The following is a 24,734-nucleotide window of genomic DNA, read 5'->3' as shown; positions in this document are numbered from 1 at the left end:
AAAGTGTTTTCGGTCTGTTTCCGGTATTTGTTTGACGATGTGATGTGAGATGTGAGACTGGAATTGCACAGGGGAAAATAACGTATGTATGCCACAATTTTAGATGCGGATTTTGTTAAACTAATATGTTTGCGCTGTGGACCAACACTATACATTGACGGGGAAGGGGGTAGCAATAAAGATTACACCATTAAACTGTTACACAACATAACATAAACAATATCGATAGCAGCGTCCCTAGCAACCGCCTTGGTAACAATGAAAACGTTGTATCGACACAATTTCCTGAAGTAATCTTCGTAATAACTAGAAAACTAAAGATCATGTACATCCACTGCACACATAATCTGAAATAACAACTCATATTTCTCGCATCAAATGACATCAAAACGCATTTTAATGGCCAAACTAACTTTAAAATAGGCATTTTACACCGAGAATAAAACGAAGTTCGGCCATGTTTCTTTTTTCTGCAGGGAGAAATTTGAAGATCACGTGACATACTGTAGACGCCAGCCATTGGAATGAATGGTGAAAAAAAACGTAGGGATCTTCCAATTTCAGAGGCGTTTTTGTAGAAATACTACGTCCTACGTTGTGGACCAACGTAGTTATTACACGTTTTTTTTGTGAGACTGGGTTGGTGGATTTAATGATTAACATAAGTTTGTGTTAATATTCCTATACTTTGATTTGAATTTTTAATACAAAACTTAAGAGATTCGAGTAAATGCTGACTCTAATTCAGTTGGTTCAGAAGTGTTTAACTCGTTTATTCTAAAAGTATAGAAATATATGTCCCATTTTTCCATTGGGGGAGTTTTTACAACAGAAAGGACACATGCTCGTACAAATATATAGAGCGCCTTTGGTCATTAAACAAGATTCAGAAGAAGACAGGAAATGTAATTTACGGCTGGTGGGCCAGAAGGCACCAGGGACGGTTCTGAAAATTCATTCAGCCATCTTCTTTTACAGCGCGAGTTTGATTCTTTTTGTGTGCCCGCATACATTAGGCTTCAACATCCATCTCCACTGGAGCTACTTGCGTGGCACAGGGGAACACCAGCTGTGCCCCCCCCATCTGCTGCGGAGATAGGCCCGAGCATTTAGACCCCCCGAAAAAACAACAGCAGGCGAAGAGGCAGCTTGTGCGTGTCTGGCTGTCAGTCTGAAGGTTGTGTGCAGGTCTTTCATATGTATATGTGTATATGTGTGTGTATGTCTTTGGCTTTATTATGAGTTTGGACACAGTTGCCCGGGGCTTCTTATAGTCCGCGGTTCACACTCCATCTGCAGCCGTCGGTAGCGCGTAGCTTCAACACACTTTGATCCAACCTGCAGACACTTAAATGAAGAACATACAACAAGCAGGCTTCAGGGTGGCACTGTGTTCATTCTACATCTCACAACTCTGGTTTTGATATCACTTTCACAAGAAATCAACCCAAAATTCACAAAGCCATCACCCATGGTTCACGCTGAGTCCAAATGATAATAGATGAAGACACTAAATGTTACAGCAGTAATTCCGGGGAATAACAATCACGCTGGAGCTGTCAGTGTGCATCCTTTCAACACAACAACACACACACACACACACACACACACACACACACACACACACACACACACACACACACAAGCTCTTTTACAACTGGCCATGAGATATGTGCAAGGTGCTCCTAAATCATGAATAATTCAAGTGAAATAATTTAAACTTGCTTCTCCCGCTTTATGGACGTATACTGTATTTACTTGGCACATAACAGTTCTCCCTTTGTTGTGCAAACACAGCCATATTCCGCCTGATTGCATGTAAATCAACAAGGCATGTAAAATTTAAATTTCTTCAAAGAGACTCTGAGAAATATTTCACAGGCTTTGAACTTTGACAGCTGACATAGAAGAATAACAGAAGGAAATGCAGAACATTTATGACTATGTATGAGATCCATAAGCTTGCGAGAAAAATAATTCCAATACTGCGAGGTTTGTGAAAACGGACGACTTTCTGTCATCATGATGCTGTTGTCTTGAGCTTTATATTAACAATAAAAAAGACCACGGCGGAGCTCTACATTACCAAAACCTGCATACATGTACAGTATGAACTGATCTCATTGTATCTTATAATGATATAAAGTAGTAATAGTTGGCGACGTTTCCATTATTGTGTGTTTCTCTGCATTTTGATTGACAGGCTTATCGTTGTGTGCTTTGATTAAACAGATCATGCATTTTGCATGTGCTACCTCATATCTGCACATGGCTGCAGCCGAGCGAGCTCCGAGACATTCCTCACGCAGCCTGCATATAAAAAAGTCAAACATGCACATGCATCTATTTGCCACATTATGAAGGCTGCACCAGATGAGTTTGAGGGCTCACTCAAACTCGATTTCATCAAAAAAACAGAAACGGCATCTAGATGTGAGTGTGTGTTTGCGTTCAGAGAGCTTCGTCCAGTTTGGCTTCTAGATGATGGAACAGTGGAGATGAATACCAAACCTGACTAATCTCCTCCACTGTGAAAGAACACAACTCCGATTATCAGTGTTGAGGAGATTACACCAAATACTACACACACCAGATTTCAGTTTGCGTGTACATTTTGCCTGAAGGACATGTATGGACAAACCAAGTCAATATATAAAAAGTGAATCAAAGACATTTGTAAGACTTTGTGCATGCTTCATGAAACCCTCCTAAGGCCTACTGGATTACTCTTCATTTGTAACCCCTTTTTACGAGAATTCATCTTTATTATTGGGTTTGGGGAAAACATTTTTTTTTCCATATCGATTACTTTTGGGAAATGATACTGCGAGTCATTTTGTCGCTAGCTAGACTTATTAAAGTCCCAGCAGATACTTGCTTCCTAATCTTTAGTACTCTAAAACATGTTATGGCTTAAAGCAAATAAGTTTACAACCCGTCAAAGTTGGATAGATATGCTTAGGAAAGGAGAGTTGGGCAGAAACTTCTGTGTTTTTCTGTTTTGAATTGACATTTTCTGTTCCTTTTTTTTCTTGGAACATATCAATCCGGTCTCCAGCTGCCTCGTTCAGTCCATTGCTCAAAAACAAATGTCCACGACAGCACCCTTTCATCCTCTTCTTGTTACTTATGCTCACTAAACACCAAGATGCCGACTGCTAAAATGCCAAACTTTAGGAAGACAACCTTTAGACCAGGAAATGTCTATAAATAGATTACATCTCACCCGTATGAACAGCTTGTTGTCATAGTAGTCACTTTAAAGGAGGTAAAACAACAATTACTTTTCAATTAACAATTACTCCCATGAGGCTTCAGCATCTGGAGATAGTCTTTTGTTAAATGTTAATTGATTACAGTGAGGAAATGTAATTGTAAACACTGCTCGAGATGGGTTGTTTTAAGGGTTTCCAGTTACATGAAACTCACGGTCGATGCATACTGAAGCACATGTGACAGGGATGCTGATTTCTCCGTCAATATGAATTGTGTTGGAGTGGTAACAGCTTTAATGGACTACAAAGCACACCACAAACTGGGAAAAGTTTATGTTTTATTGTAAATAAAGGGAGTTTGTGGCCGTAAATATGCAATGGTTTTTCCCTACCATAAAAGTGATGACCGCTGTTGTTATCATTACTATTTGAAGATTTTACAATGCAGTCATAATCCATTTTGGCTCCTTTGTCTGCACATTAGACGAAAAGCCAAAAGAAAGTTTATGAAAAGCTGATGCTGTATATGTATTTTTGTCTCCAATTTGTCTTGACAAAATGATTTGAAAGAAGCTCTTCCCCTCGGGGACTAGTTTTTGTGTGTAATTGAAATTAGAACAATCCATTTATTGGCATATAATTCCGTGTTTACACAGTGTGTGCACAAACATCAGCGTATTATTTACAACCCCTCGCGTTGACCAATTAAAGGCAGCAGTCGTTATGGCGTCCATTAGCCGCAGCAGGGAAAACACATCCAGAGGTTAATTGCATTGACCCTTTGTTTTCCTCTTGTTGTCATATTGTTCCTCCAACTGCTGATGCCATGTGTGAGCAGTCACCATGGTGATGGAGCTAAGGGGGATATACATGATTTGGATATTCATCAGCGTCATTGAAGGATGCAACATTTTCAATGTAGCCACTGAACGGACAGCTCATTAATTATCAGATCAGCTATACCAAAATAATCTACTGTATATGCAGGGTGGTATGTAAACAGCTTGGCTTTGCAAAATACTGCTAAATGTATATTAAAATGCAAATGCTGATTCCTGTGCATGGAATGGTGAGCACGCTCTCAACTTCAAAAAGCCTCTTCATAATTCATGAGTATCTGTTTCCCTTTCTTCGCATTTTTTAAAAAGTTGTGTGGGTTATGGTTGTTTGGAGATAGAAATGATGCCTGTACAAAATGAATAATAATGTAAAAAACATGTTAACCTGCAAATAATTGACAGATATAGGAGCTTATTTTCCATTGTGTAAATGCTGCTAGCTGCAAGGTGTCCTTTACTGTAGGAAAGAAAGACACGCAGCGGACAAATTGTCACAAAGAAAATCAGGTCCTATGACTTCCCTCACCACTTTTCCTTAACCTCAGGAGGAAACATCACAGGGTTTAGGATGGCTTTAGGAAAAGAGACTGCACCGACACTCGGAGACATCATTATGATGAGACGGAGGATGTTATTGACTCTGCCCTGAAACACATTTTTCCATAAATGGACCAAAAGCATCTAGATACTTTGGACTTTAAAATGACGGAGAACAGTACAAATATTGTACTTCATTACCAAGGTTAAATAAAAAATGAAAGTGACCCTTCTGTCCACAGATGAATCCCAATTGGATGACGATTTTTGAATAAATAATACTTTATAGAATTTGTACATAACTTATTAGGCCTACACATCTACTAAGCTGAATATCACAATTCAAACATAAAATTGTTTAAGAAAGAGCCCTCTGCTCAGTTAAACATAGCACTTTGGTATGATGTGAAATAAGTGCTTAAGTGTTTAATTGGCCCAATTATGCTCATTTTGAGGTGTGTCCATGCTTTAATGTTCAAAAAGCTCTTTATTTTTCTCACACTGCCTGTGGGGGAGAAACTCTGGAGGAACTTTGGGATTGTAGGCTTTGCTGACCATTCACATGCACTAAATCTATATAACACACTACAGGAATGGGAATTGTGACAGAATTATCTACTTTCCTTTCTTAAAAGATGGGCTGGTGCATCCTACGCTAACGGAGATAATAAGGGAAGCATTGGGGCTCCTTTCCTTTCCTTTCCAGTTCATTTCACTCAGTAAGGAACTTTCCCTGAGAGAAAAAGACTCTTCAACCGCAGCCCTGGCTTCAGATGAAATACTGCGTTTCATTATCAGAGTTTTGCCTTTTGAATAGGTCAGTTCTTTGTGTAATTAGGTATATTACACATTCATTTACTATATTAAATACTTCCACTGGAGTCAAGTAACAACAAGACCCCCCCCCCCCATAATTATGGTTTGTAAACACCAGTTAATTAGAGGCATTTATTATTTCATTACCATTTGAGATTTAAATTGGAGAGTACGTCTGGGGTTTTAAACTCATTCGCATTCAAATAGTGATTTCAATTTTTTTTGAAATGCCTGTGCATACTGAGGCATATTGTGCACCTGTCAATTGCACCTTCAAAAACCTGCTGGACCATCATGCAGCAGTGGAATAAGAGGGCATATTAAAAAGGTCATATTACTTGAAATTCAAGGCACTTTGAATGCAATGAGGACCCATTTATTCCAGCACTGACAGTAAGAGAAAAATGAAAAAAGATAGAGGAAAACGTTCATAATCATCTATAATTTTGCAGGGAAAAGAATAAATTTGTTGACAGTCATATTATATCGTGAAATATATTCCGACGTGCCACTATGAATAACAAAATGAGGAGAGCAGTGTAAGTGGGTTCCTGCAGTTGAGTGGTGTTTTAATACTAAGTGGTTAGCCAGCACCGTACATGTGTCATCAAAGAGAAAAAACATCATTAAACGTATTATTCATTGCAGGAGCTTTGCAGAAGCCCCTGATGGCACATTAACAACCGTCTACTGAGAGACGCATCACTCTTCAGTGGCCCTAAAGAGGCGAATGAAAAGCATTCCCATTGACTCGCCCTCCTCCCCCAAGCCCATTCATGATAATCATTATTTCCCCTTTGTTCATTATGATCCTCCATTAACAAGGACTCTAATATCCTCTACCACTGTACGTTTTGTGTATCCTAAAAGTGCCTCTTTTCCTCACATTACCTCAAGGCTCACAGCAGGGAGCAGATATAATAAGTGACAAATGAACACCCACTTTGGATACCCCCCTCCCCCTTTCTTTGTTGTCATTATCTCTTTTCTCAAAACCACTTTCCCTCTCGCTTCAGATCCCAGTCAATCACATTGCTCTAAAAGCGCCAGCAGGGAAATCGGTTGTTCAACTACAGTATACGACTACGACGCAGCACGCTAGTTATTTTTCTCTCTTCGGTTCTCAAGGTTTGCACCGCGGGCATTAGATGTCACTCACATCTATTTTTTCTAACTGCGCTTTGATATTGATCTGTTTTTTTGTGATCCTCAGTTCAAAAACGCTTTTATGGAACAGATTTCAATATTTGAGAGACAAGATCGATGTTCTTTTGTCTATAAAATATTTTCATGATCAAAATACCCCAGGAAAAAGCCAACATTGACAGTTTTTTATACTAACAAGTATTACTAGAATTCAAAAGATATCAAATATCTATACTGTTTCCCCTTTCATCACTAACTCGGGGAAGAAAAAGACAGTTGTTTTGTCGCTGCACTTTTGGATCATGCTGTTTTTAAACATTTTAATCAGTTTGGATAAAAGTTATATCTGGTTGTTTGAGTAGCCTTTTATAAATGTACTGTAGCACAGTAGTTTTCCTGTTCACTAGAAACGTTTTGGGTTAAAGGAGAGTAACTCAGGCCTCTACAAGTTGATATGTTTCTACCCAAGGTGGAACATAGCACACAACCATGTTTTTTCAACACTTTAATAAATGTCTTTTTTTTAAATGGATGATTGCGTACAAATATTTTACTGCAAATCCTTTTTTGGGTTGTTTGGATCCTCTATGACCGAAAAAAAAGTTAAAATGTGGGCTTCTCGCAAATGTCAGCTTTTCACATGTATGAATAATAACAGAATGACTCCAAATTTGGACTAGATCATAGAGAAGCATTGCATAAAATAAACCGAATATAACATAAAGCCCTTTGTATTGTATATACTTTCACAATATTTATAGGCAACAATGAAGTAAAAAAGTACTTTTCTATCAGAAGTGAAGAAAAGAGGTCAATAACCCAAACATGTGTACTAAAGAAGTAATCATAAAATTATTCAGTTCACCCTCTACTGTGAGAAAAAGGATTTGGTGGATTTGTTCCTCTAGTATAAGGCAAGGGTGCAGGATGTAGGACAACATGCAAACAATGTATAGTAGTTTTGATAGTCTATAGAAGTTGAGAGTAGTTTTGGGATTTGTTGACGATTACAAACTTCAAATATACCGCCAACCTGTCTACATTTCATCCCCTGACTTTCGTCCACATGTTCTCTCTCCTGGTGCCAGGTGTTTGCCAGTCAAAAACAGCATTAAGAGGGTCGATGAAAAATCAAGATGCCAATCTCATTTTGCCGCATCACTGCCTTCAAGTTGACCATGAAACCCAATCTGGACGCTGATGAAGCGCCTGTCAACAGCAGAAGCCCGACAAAGACGAGTCTTTATAAATCACTCCCCCCGCATGCTGCAGAGGAGTGAACCCGGGTGTTTTACCTTTGGGTGAACCTCCTGGCAAAAAGCAATTTGTCAATGGCTCATCTGCATTCAAGCTGGATCATGTGTGATGTGGAAGTGACTGACAACTCCATCAGCTCATTCTGCGGCAGAGTGCAGAGTCAGTACTCAGGGTCGATGGGAAGGTAGGTCTTCTTGTTTTCATGCAACAGAAAGGCTACCGGGGGAAAAGCAGTTTGACTAAACACGCAGAGTTAACATTACTCTGTTGATTCACACACTCGGGAATATTCATCACTACAGCACTCTGTAATTGACCCACTTCGACTACTCCTAATGCTCCGAGTGACACCTTCCCACCCTGTTTCTCTCCGACAACACCAGCTACCAGCCTCCATTATTTATTATTTCCTCTCAGCGTGTACTTGAAACAAGTGCATGTTCAAAGCAGCATCACTGAGATCATGTTGCCTCTCTGATAGCAGAGCAAACACATGTGGACCTTTTTATGTTGACAGTGTAATGAGAGTATTTAACCATCACACACAGTGTCCAGTTTTACAAATCACCGTGTTTGACAGATGTCTAGGCACATACCATGACTCGAATTACAATGACAATATTGAAGATTCATTCTAAAGATATACAGGATAATGCTTATTATTAAAGACCATTAGTAAAAGGGATGTTTTGTACATTACTGGCAAAAAAAGATGAACGCATGTAAAAAAGTTGCTGGGATTTTTGAAAATAAATATATAATTTAAAGAGCACTTATTTGGTTCCAAAAAAATAAAAATGCATTCTGCTCTAAGTAATATTTGATTTGGCTCTGTACAGAACAGTGCTATCTGTAAGCAAAAAGCTGACATTGTTTTTTAAATGTTTCCAAATTGGTGGTCATTATTAACACCTTGACTAGCAGGCTTGATTATAAAACAGTGCTAATGATTTCCCTGTGTGACACTTTTGAAAAAAAAGGTGCAACTCCTGTATTAAAGATGTGTTTGGACTGTTATTGTCACTGGAAATTGATGAAGGTGATTTTCGACAAATATTTTGTAGTTGATTTGAATAAAAGTGAAGTTTATTTCAACAAGAAAGGCTGCTAAAGGTGGGTTTTCTGCAGTGTAAAGGTGGCTTAGTGTGTGATGTTGCCTCCAAATGGTGAGTCTTTCTTCACATTTGCTGCCTGTGCCAGAGGGGTAAACCCAGAACAAATGTCAGCACAGACACTTCGCAGGTTGGCAAGCTATAACAGGCACTTCGTTATGTCCGGGGATAACATCTCATTGCATTAGAACCTGAGGTCAGAGCAAGAAACAAGCAAGGCCCCAAACAAAACAAAACACACACACAAAACCCCATTACAAAAAGGTGTATATCAATTCTGACTAAAAACAACAAGCCCATTACGTAACGGCACACTGTGCACTGGTGATATGCCCTGAAATGGATAGTGACTGTCATAAACAAAAAACCCTCCAGAGGAAACATGCCATCCATCACAGCTCGGGATGCAAACGTCTCAACATTCCCGTCGCAGGAAAATACCAAAAAGGAGCAGATTCCCCAAAGAGGAACTACTAAAAACACTTTTGCAATGGGGATTAAACAGGGGACCCATTAGGGGCGGTGGAAGAGAATAATGGCTGTTTCTGAAGAGGGACAGGGCTCCCAGGAACTGCGTACACAAACACTATTCGGGAAATCACTGACACAGCGGGGCCTGGCTCACGCGCTGTGAGAGAAAACTGTTGTGACTGGAGGACGGCTGCTCAATGAAAACACAATCACCAGCACACAGCCAGCAAATATCCCAGTAATGAGGAGACGTAGAACAAATACACTCAAATGCTGCCCAATGCTGTCTCTGTGCCGGGATGCTTTTCACATACAATTGATGCTGGGCCATATGAGGATATTTGCTGTGTTTACAGGAAACTAAAAGAGTCCCAATACTCCTGTTTCAGTTTCAATCAATACTGTCTTTGATCCCAAGTTGGACCTTCAATCAGTGCTGGAATGTTATGAAGTGCAGTGCAAGTGGAGTTTTGAAGTACTTGAAAGGAGTATTTTCCATTTATGATACTTTATACTTCTACTCCACCACATTTTGAAAGCCATTATTATACTTTTTAGTCAACTATATTTATCTGACAGCAGATTATTAGCAAATACAAGATATAAAGCAACAAATAAATGCATATATTGGCATATCATTATGGGTTAAGATATCCAGCAGCAGCATACAAATAATTAAAATGATCATCTTAATCACATAAATGTTTTAATAGTAATACGGTAATCCAGGAATTTCATTTATTAGATTCTGGTTCTGACCTTAACCCTCAAAAGTACTTTTGGTACTTGAATATATTTTGATGTCAATACTTTTGTACTTTAAAGTGGACCTATCATGCAAAATGCACTTTTTTATGTCTTTTATACATAAATATGTGTCCCCGGTGTGTCAGGGAACTCACGCAGCGTCAGAAAATAAAACCCTCTCTCTTTTCCTCCGTACCCAAATCTCTAAAAACGGGGGTACAACGGAGCTGATCCAGATTTGCGGCCGATATGACGTCAAATCGGCGGCGGACCCACAGCACTATCAGAAACAATGCCCGACTGTTTTGGACGTAACACTCAGAGCTAACCTGTACTGGAGAGCATGTGTGTGAAGAAGCAGGAAATAAAAAGGAACTCACCTTGTGGTATAAACGGCAAGAGAGAAAGCCTTTGAGCTCCAGACTGTTTCAGAAATAATCCTTGATCTAATAATCCTTGTGTTTCATCACCGCAGCATTTTAGACAGTATCTGCCAGGTCCCGCATGAGCCGGCATAAGCTCCGCCCCCTCTTATTTAAATGTTATTTCAGTTTTTTTTTTTAAAGCTTATTTTATTTGCCTTTATTTATACAGGTGAACATCTCATTGAGACACAGGGTCTCATTCTCAAGAGAGACCTGTTTATACCCAGAATCAGCACTTTTGAAACAGGAAGTGAAATAGAGGGATATGAGGCATGGCTAGAATGGGTGATCTGTTTGGTTTTTCAACCAAAACACTTCATAGACATGTTTTTTATATTTTTGTATATATCTGAGATCTATGCTATTGCCTAAAAATAGCATGATTGGTGACCTTTAACTTAATTGAGATTTAGAATGGAGGTAACTTGTTCCACCACACTAATAAATAGAGCCTGTTAAGAGAGCTTTTTTAGATTTATCACGGGAGAAACACAATTTCTCATGCATTTTTGGAAGGGAGAATATTTTAACATCATATTAAAAAATATGCATTAACATATGTGCATATGTTGTTTACACACATTGTACTCTCAAAAGATAATGCATCGCAAGCATGAATAAAGCTGGGTGAGTCTTTTAATTCAAATTTTATGTCGTGAGGAACATAGTACTTTATACACGTTTACCATGAAATAAAATGTATTATTATTATTATTACCATGACCACTTAAAGTAGCAATAGAAACCTTTTTTGTTTGACTTATCATAATGAAGTAAATGTTGATTGCATAATGTAATGGCATTGGCAATGCATACATTCCCTATAAGCCTTACTTCTCAACTCAATTAAAGTCTGCCTCCAGGCCCCCCTTTTACTACCTACTCCCCATATACAGTACACTGCATCACTACATACCAAAGAGCATTTTGCAGGGAATTGCCAATTCATTTGATGTAATTTAATGAAGAAAAAGGCATTTATTTTGACTATGGTAAAAGCAAAATGTTTGCTTTAAACTATTTATATGTCATAATTTACTTTTTTGTAAGGAGGCATTGTTTTTTGCTAACGGCTCACAGCAAATCCAATGTAAATCCATGGAATTAGCTGTTAGCATAACCATAATCAAACTATGTAAATGTGCAGATCAAATTTTTTGGTTATATTGGCATTCTCATGAAAAGATTATCTGTACAACAGCTCGACTGCAGGTGCTCTGAACATTTTCAGAGCTGACTAACTTGGCAGGTTTGATATGGCAGTAAATACCAAAATGTTGTATTGATGTTATTCTTAGACAGCTCCTTGTCAGAGTATTTGCATTTGAAGTATTGTTATACCCAGAGTGGATCAATCAAAAACTATAGGTTACTTACGTAACCCCAGTCCTCAGAGTAACATGAAGTGAGATGTCTCACTATGGGATGCGCCTCATCGCGGAGCAAACAGAAGCATCAATCTCATTACGCCAATCCTGATTGGCTGGTGATCTTGACGTCAGCGTCAGGGAATTCACCCCCTATAAGTAGCTTGCGCCACGACGCATGCGTCATTCAAAATAAGCACCTCTTCTCGCTTCACCACCACTTCGAGCGTTATAACTATTAACGAAGCACTTTTATACTAATAAAGGACTGGCTTACCTAAAGCCAGTTGAGTAGCACTTGAAATGTTTGGCTCTATGAAACCTGATGTACTTATATGATTCTGTTTTCTTCAAGGTTGTGTCTTCCTGGTCGAATGTACTTATTGTAAGTCGCTTTGGATAAAAGCGTCAGCTAAATGCAATGTAATGCAAGGAGGGCCGTCTGGTGAGACATCTCACTTCATGTTACTCTGAGAACTGGGGTTACGTAAGTAACCTATAGTTCTCATTCATAACACTCCGTTCGATGTCTCACTATGGGAAATTGTAGCTCCCGTATTGCCAGACGAGCTTATCTCGAAAATCACCAAACCAACCAGAACTTAACAGGTAGAGCTCTGACTCAACCAGGTGCCCAGCACTGCTTGAGTCACACTGGGAGCAGAACGTCCAGCCTGTTAAGAGGCGGACAAAAGTGAGCGGCGAGGACCAGCTCGCCGCTGCACCAATGTCTTGGATGGGAGACATCCTGGACAGAGCCCAGGATGCAGCCAGACCCTGAGTCGAAAGAGCTCGCGGACCCGAGGGTGCCTGCGAACTCTGACTCGTATAAGCCCCAAAGTAATTGCTTCCACAAACCAGTGGGAGAGCCGTTGCTTAGTAACAGGCTGATAAGGGTTAGCCCAGGACACAAGGGGTTGGTCATTATGACGAAGCACCCTTGATCTGTCCCTGTACGTGCGTAAAGCACGGGCTGGACACGGCAAATCCGGCCGCTGTTTTCCGGAGGAATACAGTGGCGGGGAGGATGCCTCAATGTCAAATGTGGTACCTGAACCAACCGCCTTAAGATAAAGGTAGGGTTGGGCTTCAACCACACTCTGTTTGCCCTGGGGCGAACTGAGTGCATGAAGACTGTACAGATAGTGCATGAGTGCCACTGGCTCGCTTGGCAGCTGCCAGGGTCAGCTTCATGTCACACTGTATTCAGATTGTACCACTCACGGGCCAGGCCCATAGAGCCAAGCGCTCTGGGTGTGGGTGAAAGATCGCCCCCCCCCCGCTTGGGACAGTATGTCCCTGCGTAGTGGGAGCTGCCATGGCTGCCCGCACAGCAGCTGATATATCTCCGCTAGCCAGTACATAGCTGGCCAGTGCGGAGCTATCAGGATAAGTGTGTGGCGTTGCTCTCTCACTCTGGCCAGAGTTGGGGGTATCAGAGCCAGGGGTGGGAACGTGTACAGAAGGCCCGGGGGCCAATCGTGCGCGAGTGCATCCACGCCTAACGGTGCATTTAGATCGCGCATCGAAAAGAACAGCTGACACTGAGCATTGTCTTTCGATGCGAACAGATCCACCGCGGCTCTGCCGTAACGCACCCACAGCTGGCTCACAATCCTTGGATGTAGAGTCCAGTCTGCATAAAGTGGTGTAGATCTGCCCCGAGGTTCATCACTCCTGATACGTGCGTCGCTCTCAGAGAGAGGAGACGTCTACCGCTCCATAGGATCAGTTTGCGCGCCAGTGTGTGTAACTGGAGAGAACGCAAACCCCCTTGGCGGTTAATATACGATATTGTGGTCGTATTGTCTGTCCTCACGAGGACGTGATGTCCCCTGAGGAAAGGCAGAAAGCGTTTTAGGGTGAGAAACACCGCTAAAAGCTCCAGGTAATTTATGTGCGCCCGCTGGAGGTCTCTGCTCCAGAGACCCCTCACCGGGCGACCTTCATAAATACCTCCCCAACCTGTCAGACATGCGTCCGTGGTGACCACTTTCCGTGAAAGGACAGCACCCATAGGCACACCTCGTACTAGAAAAGTCGGGTGCAGCCAGTGGCACAGTGCCATTACGCATTTCACAGTAACCATCACTCTCCGCGCGCGGGGTTTAGTTTTAGGGCGGCCACCCAGCGCTGAAACTCCCTCATGTGTAAGCGTCCCAGTCGTACGACCAGGATGGCTGACGCCATGAGCCCCAGCAATCGCAGGCATGATCTGAAGAGAACATGTTTGCGCAGCTGGAAAAGAGCGAGACAAGCTCTGAAAGCTTTCACTCTATCCGCTGACAAGCGAGCTGAAAAGGGCACCGAGTTCAGGTGTAAACCCAGGAAGAGTATAGTCTGCGCGGGGCACAACATGCTCTTCTCTGTGTTTATTATGAAACCCAAGTTGAGCAGGTGCTTTACGAGGACATTTGTCTGCGTAACAGCCTCCTGCTCCGACTGTGCGAGAAGCAGCCAGTCGTCCAGGTAGGTCGCCAGGCGAATACCCTGTTGTCTTAACGGGGCTATCGCGGCTTCCGTACATCGTACAAACACCCTTGGACTGAGAGACAGACCGAAGGGGAGTACTCTGTATTCATAACAGATCCCCTGAAATGCGAATCTCAGATATTTCCTGTGTGGGTAATATACTGGGATGTGAAAATACGCATCTTTCAGGTCGACTGATGTAAACCAGTCGTCTTGTCGCACGAGCCGCAGCAGAGATGTGTGAGTGAGCATTCTGAACTTATATCTTTTTAGATATTTGTTCAGAGCCCTCAAATCAAGTATTGGCCGAATTCCGTTCCCTTCCGGTTTGGGAACGAGGAAGTACTTGGAATAGAAGCCGCCCTGACTCTGCTCGGCGGGTACAATAGATATAGCCCTCTTTTCTAGGAGTGAGAGAATCTCTCTCTCCAAAATATGGGCTGACTCTCCTCGGGCCTGCGAATGCAGAATGCCTGTCTGTAGCTCCGTGTAACTGTCTTGAGAAACCCAAGCAGATGTCGTGAGCATCTCCCGCTGTATACTCCTTAGAGCCAGCTGAGATGTCACGTCTCTTCCCCTCTGAGTCTCTATTTGTTGTGTTATGGGGCCCTCCAGTGTCTGAGCACTGTGGTGCCCCATTTCGACAATCCTCACCGACACAGCGCATGCGCGTGGCAGTGGTGCCCTTACAGCTCCAGTCAGCACTGCGCATGCACGTGACGGTGGTGCCTTTACAGCTCCAGCCAGCACTGCGCATGCGCGTGACGGTGGTGCCTTCACGACCCCAGCCGGCACTGCGCATGCGCGTGACGGTGGTGCCTTCACGACCCCAGCCGGCACTGCGCATGCGCGTGACGGTGGTGCCTTTACAGCTCCAGCCGGCACTGCGCATGTGCGTGACGGTGGTGCCTTCACGACCCCAGCCGGCACTGCGAATGCGCGTGACGGTGGTGCCTTTACAGCTCCAACCGGCACTGCGCATGCGCATGACGGTGGTGCCTTTACAGCCCCAGCCGGCACTGCGCATGCGCGTGACGGTGGTGCCTTCACAGACCCGTCAATTGTCCGCCCTTTGAGAGTAGCCGTAGCTGCTCTCAAAAGGGGAACAGTTGACGGACTGTTTATTGTTTTTATTGTTTTTCTTTTCATTTTTTTCGAGATGCGCCCTTGGCTCGAAGCCTGGATGCGTCAGTGGAAAATGTTTTATGACAGAAAAATCAATAAGTGTGTGACATGTGTTTACGCGGACTTGAGGATGGTGTTGAGGCATCTCTCGAGGCGGCGGGAACACATTTAGAGCTGGGGAACCGTAGACTTCCAGCTCTGACACAGAGGGGAGAAGGAGGGGCTGTCACGCCGCTCGCTTCTTCTTCCTCGACTGCCGGCCGAAATTCTGGGTTGGCTGCGCCTGGGCTGCAGCCGGAACCGGATATTTTCTAGGCCAGCTCGCCCTCGTCCCCTGCCTGGGCTGGGGACTCGGGGCGGACTGCGACCTCTGCGTTTTCGGTATTTTGAACCGAGCAGGGTTCGGAGCAGCTTGGACGAAGGGCTGCCGCTGCGAAGGCAGCGGCTGGGCCCTTCGAGGGAGGCAGAGGTGGAGGGCCTCGTCCTCCTTCTTTTTCGACTCGCATCTCCTCTGCATGGAGGCAAGAGCGGAGCCGAAAATCCCCTCGGGAACGATGGGCATGTCAAGCACACCCTCCTTTTCCCGGTCTGGGAGGTTGGTGAGGTTGAGTCATCTAGCTCTTTCCTGCACCACCATGATCCCCATTTTTTTGCCCGTGGCCTGGACGGCGCAGCGTTGGACACGGAGACAAATGTCTGTGACCGCGGCCAACTCATCCAGAACGGCCGGTCCAGGATTACTCAACATATCCTCACAGAGCTCCGCTTGGTATGCGGTTAGCAGTAAGGAAACGTTCAGAGCCCTGGCGGACAACGCTGCGGCTCTGTAGGACCGTTCAGTCATGGTCGACTGGAAACGGTCCACCTTCGCTGGCAGCGTGGGGTTCCTGCTTGGTGACGGGCCCATCCTCGGTAGGAGGTGGGCTGCCACCAGCAGTTCCATCGGCGGTATGCGGAGCAGGCCGAGCCTCTGCGGGCGAGACCATGGTGAGGTCTCGCCGGGAGCTCCCGCCTGGTGAGGCGTGGGGCTCCGTTCCCGCGTCTCTTGCCGCCACCGGGTCCCGACCTGACACGGCGTGGGATCCCGGTTCCGCAGCTGCCGCTGTTAGTGAGCCCCAGACCGACACAGTGAGGGGCTCAGTCTCTGCGGCGGACGCCCCCGTGTCTTGATTGCCAAATGGCGAATCAGTGGACATGAGGGAGTCCTGTTCCAACAAGCTAGCTTGGTGTGCTAGCCGTCGGTGGAGGCTCTTTCGGGTGAAAAGGGCACAATGCCCGCACGAGCCGGGGTTGTCGATAGCCTCCTGGGCGTGTTCCAGCCCGAGGCAGGACGAGCAGACCTGGTGTGAGTCTGTGCCTGCTATCTTCAACCCGCAGCCGCATGACCGAGCCTCCGAGTCCCTGACTCCTCTGGTGTGAGGGGGAGAGGCGTCCATCTTGTTCGCCTCGTGGCGTGGAGAGGACCCGCTCGTAACAGGTACGTCGTTGAGAGAAAAAGTGTTACCAACCCGTCCTTAATCCGGAGAAAAAGGGACGGTGTGGGTCCTTTGTTCTCAAAGAATATTGACTGGTGTGTCAATATACTTCTAATCCTTTTCTCCTCCGTGAGAGAGAAAAAGAAAAGCGTCCTCGCTACCGTGGTGTCGGTAGTAAGGGGAAGCTAGCTAGCAACAGGTGCGTAGCTAGCTTGAGAAAAATCAAAACCTTACCTTACTTTACGGGGAAAGAAACGGCGAGGTCGATTTTAATACTAACTGGCGTTAGTATTACCGTCTTCTTGCGAAGCAGAAGGAGTAGCCGGCGAGCGCCCGTCGACCGAAATGGTTATATTTGGGTTCAGTCTGTGGACCGTTAAGCTTGTCCGGCTACTATAGAGATGTGCTCTGAAGCGAGAAGAGGTGTTTGAATGACTCATGCGTCGTGGCGCAAGCTACTTATAGGGGGTGAATTCCCTGACGCTGACGTCAAGATCACCAGCCAATCAGGATTGGCGTAATGAGATTGATGCTTCTCTTTGCTCCGCGATGAGGCGCATCCCATAGTGAGACATCGAACGGAGTGTTATGAATGAGAACTCCTGTTAGCAGCAGATCAGTATTAAGCACAGCCCTGCAGTTTGCAACTGACTCCTCCTGACATTACTAATTGATAGCATACAGCCTTTATAAAGCATGCATGAGTGTGCTGACACCACGGTTACATATAAAGCTGACAACACATTCACTTAATGTTACAGCATGCTCCATTGGAGGTGCATTACAGAACATGCTCACATTACTGTAGTGAACACTAATTTAAGGTGCTGTGTGTAGTGCTCTGTGTTTCTTGTCATAAAGAGGAAGCTTTCCCGCTCACCCTTGTAATGTCTGCTGCTGCTTTCTGTTTTTATTTTTGAGGAGTAAGATGAATAAGAGTTGAACAGCTAGTGTGTTTGACAGAATAAGTTATAGTGGAAGTCAAACGAGTTACGATAGTGGGCTAAAGTTTTGCTTCTCTAAAGATAATATGATCCCTGAAAAAATGTCCTTTGAGTTATTAAGCAATCCATTGCCTGCCAATTTCCTCATAATTAATATCCATTTAAATTAAATTGCTCCATGCTACATTGATCGCAGGTCAGAGAGTACATTTAATAAAGTGCCGTCCTTTAATATATCTTTGAGGTGGCCTTCTTTTACTTGGATTATTATACTTCTTATACACTATATTGCAGAGCAAAACCATTATACTTAACTGCATTTATCCGATAGCTATATTTATTAATTACTAGTATCAACTAACGTGAAAACTATGGTATTTACCTATACGTCTAGTTAAATTAGTGACACCTAAGGCTACTGGTGGAAACATTATATTAATACGGACCATTTTTTTATGTGTACAATTGGGTTTGATATAATGAAAATAGCGAGAAATATCGCTCAAAGATCTTGCCACAAACAAGCAGTGGAGTATTCACGGGACCGAGCATAGAACAAATGAATGCTCAGAATTAGCATGCTAGCTAACTAGCCACATCCTGAATACTCCTTCCATCACTGGTAATATATTTTCTGGAGCTACGGGAAACTTTTCATTCTGTCCACAGGCAGTAAATGTGCAGCATAAGTTCCAGGAGCATGAAATAAGAGTGATTGTAAAAGCTGTGAGGCTGAGCACACCGCTGCTCTTCATTTAAAACTCTAAATGTCATGCCTGGTGCAGGAAAGTGCACGCATTGCATCTCTCACTTAACAGCAATCTGTCTGCGAGCGCCCTGTCTGCTGATTCTTTTTATTCCACCCTACCCTGCTGCTTTTTTCTCTCATCTCTCATTCACCATCTCCACCCTCACGTTTTCTCTCTCATTCTTTTCTCCTCACCTCATTTGCTCCCCCTTGAGGCTTTTGGCCACACAGCATGCACAGCTCCTGAACATGAAGCCCACACCTCCCCTCTCTTGGCATGCATGAAGCCCTGAATAATTACAATGTGTGGGAATATGATTGAGCAATGCACGGCGTATCTGTTTCACACATATTATAAATCATTTGGACGTGTTCGGAGAGCATATGCTTGGATGTTCTTGTGGTAAAGCTCACAGGTTCCATCCCCACATTATAAAATACACACATTCACAGCTGAATTGGTGAAGCAACCAACCTTGCACTGATTGAATCTCAGTATCTGATGAATGCTTTAAAAGGAAGGCAATAGAGGAAGATATAGAAATAAGTTTAAAGGTTATTCACTTGTGTATTGGAATGTCAGTCATGCTATTTAATGCATGTACCTTTCATATTTCAAGACAGCCTGCAACAATTGTTATTAACAAACCCTGAAAGCCAAAGAGATGGTTCCTTATTGAAATGAATGTAAAAGCATAATTGTTGTCTTTTATACTAATAGCCGTTCCTCCAAATGTGCGAACAAAGGAGGGTGAAATCAGTTATTTATGGTCGTCAAAAGAAAAATGTCATATGAAGAACTCGTGTGACGGTTCAGCCAAGCGGAAACCTTAATTGCCAGCAGGGGGCAACTATTGGCCGTAGTCAGGTTGTATAGAAGTCTATGAGAAAATTAGACACTTTTTACTTGCTTTGTTGCCTTAGTAAATATCTTCCTGATGACTTTATGGTCATACTATAACCAAGACTTACCTCATGCAACCCAAGCCAACCTTAATGTTTTAGTCAATACTACTCGAACTACAAACAGAATGCATCCATTACCAAAATATGTTCCTGTTGCCTGCAGAATAATCTTTTTATACATTCAAAAAGTCTGATTTGGTAATCATTATTTCTGTATTCATCACAAACTGTAGTGCTACTTCCTCTTAAGCATAACACCTGATACCAAATTGAAGAAAAGGAATTTTGTTGATCAAGGCATTTACCTCCAAAGGGTGACTGATCCTTCTCAACACACACATATCGATTTTTCTTAATGTCCTGCAGCACAATACGTTCCAACAATAATGTCCAACAGTCTGAATCCCATTGCTAAAAAGCACTACATTCATAATATGTTATTGCCTGCAGCATTTTTCATTAACAAACCCTGAAAGCCAAAGATTGTTCCCTATTCAGATGACTTTAGAAGCATGAGGGTTGTCCTTGAATACTAATAACGGTTTCTTCGAATGTGCAAACCAGGGAGGGTGAAATCAGTAACTCGCTCACTCCTCAGAGGATCTCCTTGGGGCACAATATGTCTTATTGCTGTCAGCCTGTGACCTTTGTGTATCCCTCCCTGATTTCTGAGTTTGTAGAGCTGCACTATGTGTCACACTCTGCTGAAAAAGGGCAATAGTCTCCATGCTAAGGAGACACTGGTGACAGCATGAATCACAGGGGGATCAGGGGTGTATTTTTATGGCGTGTGAAGGACTGCAAGGCATTATTTAGACTGAACATGGAGGTCTGTCACACAAGAGTTTTTTCTCTGCTCAACTAACCCTATAGCGTTTGATGAAGAGCTGGGGAAACGCTTTGTAAAGATGCATGTTAACCTCTGCCTTCTTTGAAATGTATGTCAGAGTCAATAACGGCGTGGCTGTGACTGGTTTGTTAAGGTGCATTAATCTCTCGCTCTCTCGCACTTTCACAGTGGAGGTCAAATATCACGATCCTGACCTTGGTCGTCCGGCTTCATCAATCACAATCTGATGAGACAGAAATGATGTCGCTGGTCGATCTACATATCAATCACAGCATGTACAAGGCTGATGTGACCCTGATGGCATTCATGAGACTCAACCAGAGTTGGTGGAGTTACAGTACAAATGTATTTTGTTGCAGTTACTAATTACCTACAGAAATGTGTAATCAATAACCTAATCTAAGTATCACAATATAAAAGTAACTTTAGGATAACCTCAATATCAAATGCAACAGCAATTCTTACAAGAGAAAATAATAAAGGGCTTACACAAAATATATTATGTAAGTCATCAAAACAATTTAACCTTAGAAAAGGAATACACAATCTTTTTTTTGTCTTCTTTGTGTTTTTCATTCATGTAAAAATGTAAACTAGGATATGACAATTATCTTTGTTTGTTTTTTCCCTCATACTGCCTATAAAAATGTGAGAGAAATTCAGTTTTAGTTTAATAAATACATTCAATTGAACCAAAGAAAGTGAAAACCATAAAGCAAATTCTATAGGCGTACGTATACATTCGAACTTAAAGTATTAGCCTACATAACAATATAGCTCGCAAGGCCAAAATAAAACGTGCTTACTACAGTAAATGTATTTAGTGCAACCATGGTATTTTTAACAAATCAGGTGTCCACCTACAAAAATGTCAAAAGATTCTGTTACTCCCCAAACCTGCATTAAACAACACTATTACACACAGTGTCGTTTTTTCCCAGAAACAAGGAATAAACATGTTTCGGAGCTTTCTGTTCTAATATTCAGGAACACAAGTTTTTGCATCTTGGGGAATCTGCTGAGCACGATGTGGAGATATATTTCTTGCAAGCTGGTGCAAAAAACTGTCACACGAGTATGAAGACAACAAGATGAATTCAACCGGGGCCCCGTAAACAATGATCAGGCCCCAGACTTGACAGGACCCTGAGAAGTATAGGGCTTGCTTTTCCAAGAGACTTTTCTATGAAATCAATAGTTGCATGACCACTGGAGTGTAACTTCTCTTTTTCTTCTTGGTGGGATTAAGATCACTATTGTATGAAATGGTGCACTCTCCTGTGACTTTGCCTGACATTCATTGCTGGTTTTTTCCCCCCCTACTTCTTTCATTTGTTTCCCCAGGAGAAAGCTGTTTTGTTCTTTCCCCATCTGGCTTCATTTCATCATTCGTTTAGCCAGGACTGGCGCACATCCACTGAAGCAGAGGCATGTCACACATTTGCAGACCCGCGCCCAGAGGATGATATGATAGAAATGATCAGTTGCAGCATTTCCTCACATATGGCAGCCATTCTTTCTGTCCCTGTCTTGTCCTCAGGCATATTCTCACATAAGATACAATGTTTTCATCCCTGTGTGGATATCTGCATGCGCAAATGACAAACATCCACAAAGGCCTTCAAGAAGTCCACACTCTGTATCAGATAAGCTTCTCCATGCATACATTTCACCTATAACAGCAAGTGTCATGCCTTTAAATCATAGACTCTGTATATACTTTAAATGCAAGGTAGTCCTCCCAGTGTGAGATATCAGCTAATGTCCTGTGGCTATGAGACAAGTGGGGTCTAAAAACTAATATTTGCACGGATAGTTATCTTTATAAGGTTATCTGGCTTTATGAAGCTGTAAACCTTGGACTTCATTGAGCGAGGACAGTAGCCTATGGAAGTCAAGATAAGGGGAAGAGGCTCGACAGGAGTTTAAGTGTAATGCTTTTTATTAAATCAGGAAAAAGTAGTCGAGATTGTACTGCGCAACATGCATTTTGTAAATATGTATCAATTTGCGGCTTTATAGCTCAGGTCTGTAATGATATATCAACAAATTGTTATCATATCCACCTCTCAAAATTACAAAATATATCAACCGAGTGTGTTTTAAAACCAAGGGGTAATTATTTTTGTTTGTCTCCATGCAATCTTGAAATCTGGTTTGACTGGTCATATCTTTCTGATAAATGATGACAGTTAAGTAAATAATGAATTGATGTTCCTGTTGGGAGAAGCTAATCGTGCTAAAGCCAGCTAGCATGGTGGTTTCAGAACAAAGGCTATTCAAATTGAAATTAGGAGAAGCGATGCAGGGGTAACCCAAAGAGACAAAGGAGGAGAGCTGGATCCAGATTTATGGAGATAATTCTATGTATGCTGTGTCTCCCCCCTCTCATCCTAGGCCAGTGGTTCCCAAACGGTGTGCCGCGGCACACTGGTGTGCCGTGAGGCAAGTCCGGGTGTGCCGTGGGATTTTGTGACAACCATACGTTATTATTGCAATATACAACTACACAAAAATAATTATTTTTTAATTTACTATATCAGTACTTTGTAGGTTTATATGTACGTAATCTGTGCGATTTGCGCGTCCACATCTCCACGTGCAGTGCTGCATAAACATGGCTGAGTCAGCGATAACTCTCGAGGGGTATGCCCATTACTTTGAGTTCGTCCGAAGAATAGACAGGAATGTGACGGTGAGGTGCAAACTGTGTCCAGGCCAGAAACTGTTATCCACTGCTGGAAACACCACGTGGTCAAACACCTGCAAAGAACACATGCTAAGGTGAAGCTACCGCACACGCTATTTTTTGTTTGTTTATATCACGTAGTCTGTTCTTCTTCTCTGCCTTCCGGTTGTTGCCTGTTTTGAATGACAAATACACACTACCGCGGCCTGCTGGTAAGGAAAGTTATTGCCACTCACGCATGCGCAGTTCGTACGTGTTCGACGAGTAAGGTAATGAGTAAAGTAACGAGTTACTTTATGTAGATAGTAACGAAGTAATATATTACTTTTTTTTAAAAAGTAATATGTAATATATTAAAAATGTTTAGTAACGACCCCATCTCCAGTACCACCAAGGATTAAAAAATTCTGCGCGCCCCGACAGGCACATGTATCTCACTAATTTGTAAGTCGGCAAACATATTTACAATAGCACATGTTTCAATGCTGATTGCTGAAATGTTACATTTATAATTTGTAGTTCAGGACCATGGACAATGCAGCTTCCTTGCATTGACAGTTCTCTGTACTGAATTTCTGCTGAGTTTCCTTTGCCTCATTTTTAATGTTATGACCTGTCTGGTTTAAATGAGTGTGTTGCTGCTTTGATGAAGCCTAATTTGATAAAGTTTCAAAAATAATTTCTGAAATATTTCGTTAATAAAAATTTCATGAGTAATATAGTTGTCTTTGTCACATTGTATTTGGCATTAGTAAATAATTATGCACATTTACAGATATTTTACATGATATGAGTGATAACACGTGTTATAAGGGCTATTTTGCACAATAGGTGTGCCTTGAGATTTTTACTTTTACACAAAAAGTTTGGGAACCACTGTCCTAGGCAACGTAAGATCACCGGCTAATAATAGAACAGCTAACGGTGCTAGCTAGGAGTCAGATGGAATATCTGGAGTTTAGTTTAATTTACGGAAACATGGCTCCACCAGGATATATCTGACAACAACCTTGATGGCTTCCAGACTGTTCGGGCAATTTCCATCAATGTTTCGCCATGGGATTAGTAACGTTTTATGATGATTGATTGATGGAATTGAAGACCAAGATCTAAGAGGTGAAACAAATTCACATCGTTGACGCTGAAATTTGACTTCTTTACTGTGGTTTGAATGTGCAGAAAAAGCAAATATCCACATAAGAGATGTTGTGAGGGTAGTTTATTTCTAGGCTAGACTTCACACAGGAAAGAATCATTTGAAATATAAAAGAAATGACGACAAAGAGGACAGAAGGAAGCTGAAGTACTGTGTTGTTTCTTCTCTCTTCCTCTGTGCAAGAGAAATAATTTCTGCCTAGCCTTGTTGCAAGCCTTTGAGCATTTTAAACACTTCTAGAAGTTATACCAATTGGCCTGGATTGCCTTCAACTTGAAAACATAGGATAAAAAAAACAAAAATCACTCAGCAGACTCCTTCAGTCCAAGTGAGCAGTTTTTAATTTGTCTCGCAGTCTGTCTTTCTGGTGGAGTTTCGATCGAAGGTTAATGAGGACAATATTCCTCCACATCTGATTTCTTTCATCTGTTGCAGAA

Source organism: Gymnodraco acuticeps, unplaced genomic scaffold (assembly GCF_902827175.1).
Source record: "Gymnodraco acuticeps unplaced genomic scaffold, fGymAcu1.1, whole genome shotgun sequence".
Classification (NCBI taxonomy): domain Eukaryota; kingdom Metazoa; phylum Chordata; class Actinopteri; order Perciformes; family Bathydraconidae; genus Gymnodraco; species Gymnodraco acuticeps.
Note: the sequence above shows the minus strand (reverse complement) of the source record.